We start from the raw sequence: 4,509 nt of genomic DNA on the forward strand, positions 1-4,509 counted from the left end.
GGTGAGAGTTAAGAAAATGTTGTTTTAGGTCACTTTTGATATATTTAGGAGCTGCATGTGCCATGACTATGTCTCTGACTTGCGGGTACAAAGGCAAAGTAGTTATGGGCAAATAAACAATCACACTACACTATGTTAGCATCAATGATGATGTTATTGATTGCTTGAAATCCATGTTTTTAGGAAATGTTAATATATAGTGTTTCAATATCCACAATAACTAAATTGAATTTATGAAAAAGAATACATGCAATCCTCAACTTATAACAGTTCATTTAGTGATGGTTCAAAATTACAACAGCACTGAAAAAAGTGACTAATGATAATTTTTCACACTTACAACCATTGCAGCATCCCCATGGTCACATGATCAAAGTTAATGGGGAAGCCAGATTCACTAAAAAAACTGTGGTGATTAAATTGTGTTACCAATTGCAGTGGTTCAGTTAACAACTGTAGCAAGAAATATCATAAAATCGGGCAAAACTCACTTCAATGTTTCGCTTGAGAACAGGAATTTTGGGCTCAATCATGATCATAATTTGAGAACTATCTGGGCTAGTTAATTGCAAACTGAATATGAGTCAACAGTTCAATATGGGTGAAACCATAGCGTATCAATCACTAGGATTATTGAGGCATCACATACCAAAATATATTAGAAGGCATGTATTAAACACCTGATTTCATAAATTGTAGAGAACTATAACTACAAGATGAGATTTGGCATCAATCAGAAAATAAAATCCCAAAACCTGCAAATTCCAGCCTAGATATTTTATCTCTTTCTACAGAATAAAAGTCTTCTGAATAAAATGTTCTTCCACTTTGATTATCGAGTTTCTTCAAGTTCCAAGATTACAAGAGCAAACCATGCCCCTTTTCAGCCTCAGTTCACACTTCACCTTGTTAGCATTTTGTTTTAAAACTCTAACCCCTAGAGAGGTAACCCAATTTGCATGTGACCATGAGACAAATCTCAAGCCTTGTGGAGATGTATAATACCGGTATGTACAGTGTGATTAAGCCTATATCCAGCAGTCAGGCAAACAAGCACATTCACATCAATAGAAGAATGGATAGAGAAATGTTAGGGCAAATAATTATACGCTACTGTAATCTGCCGAAAAGGATGGATGCTTTGAAAGTTTCCCTGAAGATTAGCTCTTGTGAGATAGGGCATTTTGCCTAGAGGATTTTAACACATTTTGTAACATATTTTTATCCAGCTGGGTCACCCTTTTCCGTTTCCAGTGCAATTGTTCCTTTACCTTAGAACATCTCACTTTTGTTTGTATTTCTTGTCCCCCTCTCATCCCACTTTCTTTCTGGTAGATGAAGAAAGGGAATTTGTGCACATTTCTGTATGTAAGAGTAATGTGCATGCTTGAGAGAGAGGGAACGGTTGTCAGATGGGAGATCAATTACTTTTATAAAGAGGTATTTTTTTTAACTACAGGCACTTCATTATAATCAATTATTCATTTTTTTCCCTCTGGCCCTGTCCTTTTCTGGAGTATAATTTTTGCACATATGTATAAAAAATATACAGATATGATATATGTGTTAACACATTTACTGGATGAAGAAAATCTCAGTGATTTGTTTCAGCTGGAATTAGCAAGCTAGATTGTAGAGATGGATACTGTGCAGGATTCTTTTCTGTTTTATTTTATTATGTTTAGTTCTATGAGTGGGAGATGGTTGTAAATTCAGGGTTATCCTTGTTTCAGGTACTGTGTTAGCTCCAGAACTCGAGACTAAGCAACACCCCCATCCCCACCCCCACCAAAGCTAAAATAACAGCTAAGAGAGCACAGTTCTTGCTGAATGTAGCAGTGGTAGCTGTCTCCCTCCCACTCCTTTGCTATTTGTGAACACTTGTGATGCCTAAACTCTCTCTTTCACTTCCCAACACCTACTAGGCATCCAGATTCAGTGTCTACGTACACCAATTGCCGAGTTTATATTCAATCTCGATCTTCCCTTATTCTCTACCAACGGCTTTTCCTCTGGATCTTCTTTTCTCCTCCTTTTGTGTCTACCAGGTGGAGGCTCTCCCTCTTAAATAAATGTGCCCAGAGTCTATCAGCAGTGCTGGTGGCAAGGTCCCATGAGTACCAAAGGAGAAAGGCATCCTATAATTTTTGTCCCTTTTTCTGGATACAGTATGTGCTTTTCCTGATAGCTATGATTGCTAAGATATCAGCAGAGCAGCAATATCGGTACTTCCTTCCTCAGCATTATTAGGTTGGTCTTACACAGTGCTTTTTTTATAAAAGAATAAGGTGCCGGAACTCACACACTTCATACAATCCGCCTACCCTACCCTACAAGGTTCCATCCAAAAAAGGTGCCGGAACTCCGTTCTGGGTGTTCTATGACAGAAAAAAGCCCTGGTCTTATTAAGATTTCACTCACTGATAACTGATCTGTTAACTGAACCGAATTACAGTATACATCTGGACAGTTTGTAAGTACATTGTTGTTGTGAATTCCAGACAGAATTGTTTAATAAACCAAGACTTGTAGTCACTTTAGATGGAGAACATAGTTTCTCTCTTTTAAAAGGAATCAAAATGTTTAAAAATGCCTGTGTCTTTTACGGTTCCATCTTGCTTTTGCTGATTAATCAATTAAGTATAACCTAAAGCAAAAAGGGGATATTGGAGGTTGAATCATTCTGTGTGAGCATTTCTGAAAGTGGGAATTTGGCTGGAACAATGCATACTTTATAGCAGAAAGATTATTTATTTACAGGATTTAAAGTATAGGAATGGTCAAAGCATACTACCTAGCTAATGATATCCTCCTAGAAAGAAAGTCACCAGTATCTGTTTGTGTGGAGGGCTCTGGTATTGGATAGCAAATGTTCTCAGAGATTGTGAGTTTTGGAAAGAAACATTTGCAATTCTCTTTTTGTGTATTTCAAGGGAAAGATTTTATGGCTCCTTGGTGAGATAGTTTCCCAAATATGGCAAAAATGTAGCCCAAATCAATAAAGTTATATTAAGGTTACCGTTAGGATAAACTAAGATGCATAAATCATTAGCATACTAGAGGAAAATCTTAATCAAATACCTGAATCAGAAAGGATCAGATAGATACAATGGCTACTGTATTTAATCAAGGTGCTTATTGGTGCAGTTGCCTATTAGTAGAATATTGCATTCAATCAGCATAGTGAAACAACTGAATAATGTTGCAGTCAGCAGTGCTTTTGAGCCTTGTTCATATGTCCCATCAAAGCCTTTGACACTTGGTTGAAGTGCATATATCTCACTTGATAAGCATGCTGGTATGAGGTGGCTGTAATTATGATAAAATCCACAGAACTGGAGGGTGCTAACTTGGGTGAGATGGTGGTGATTATTTTAATTTTAATTTATTTTAATTCAATTTGTAAATAAATTCAAATTCCCTATCCTGTTCCTCTACACTTATTTTAGATTGTAGAATTTTAGATCATATATGTCCTGAGCCAGGAATACATCTTAAATTCTTATATATAGTTAATGTGATGATGTAATTTTAGAGAAATTACACAGGTATTCATTCTCTGGACAATCCATTTTTCTCTTGGATTTCAGAGATGTTGGAAAGACTTTTGTTGTGCCTTTTCACTTGTGGTGATAAGTGATTTCATATAGAAATAACCGGACTTTTATAGACAGTAGCACTGGGTTTTAAAAACATTGAGAGCCAATTTAGTGTAGTGGTAAAGGTATTGGGCTAGGACCAGGAAGATCCTAATTTAAGCCCTCCCTCAGTCATGGAAGAGATTGGGTTGTGGGATGGGAAAAAATTGGAAGAAGGTGTGCTAACTATACTTCCTTAAGCCCCTGAAAAAACATTAGTGAGAATATAAATCTAATAAAATAAATCAATAAAAAGTGATTAAAAGAAGCTGTAGGTGTGATCTTTCAGTGCTTTGAGCTTCAGGATTAGGAATTGCTTGGAGACTTCCTATGGATGCACCTTCAGTGGGATCTATCCCACCTTCAGTGGGATCTATCTATGGGAATGAGCAGCCGCTGGATATGATTAGTTAATAACCTGTTCAGCGGGATCGAGGCAGGCGATTTCAAAGCACTAGATGCCCCCCTCCGAAATCCTTGCTGGGCCTCAGCTCTTTTTTAGGGAGCTTCTCCAGGGACGGGCAACTGACTGGCCAGATTCAGAGCCAGACTTTAAGAACTTTTGGCTGCCACCGCTCTTTCTCAGAGCGACGTTTGATCTCCACGACCCGAACAGGGTACCAAGTCGATGGATTATCGTGGGGGTCCCGATCTCTCTCACGCATATACACACTCAGACATACCCACCGACCCCGTCCCCTTAGCAGCTCCGCGCCCTTGTCTCGATGGAGGCAGAAGGCAGTAAGCAGTGGGGATTCAGCGGAGCCGGAGGGGAGAGACAGAGGTGGGGAGAGAAAGAGCGAAGTAGGATGGGAAGCTCGAGGGGCTGAGAGATTGCTGCGCGCGCACTCGCACACAAAGGAGACGAAGG

The sequence above is a fragment of the Vipera ursinii genome, assembly GCF_947247035.1.
Source record: "Vipera ursinii genome assembly, chromosome: Z".
Taxonomy (NCBI): Eukaryota; Metazoa; Chordata; class Lepidosauria; order Squamata; family Viperidae; genus Vipera; species Vipera ursinii.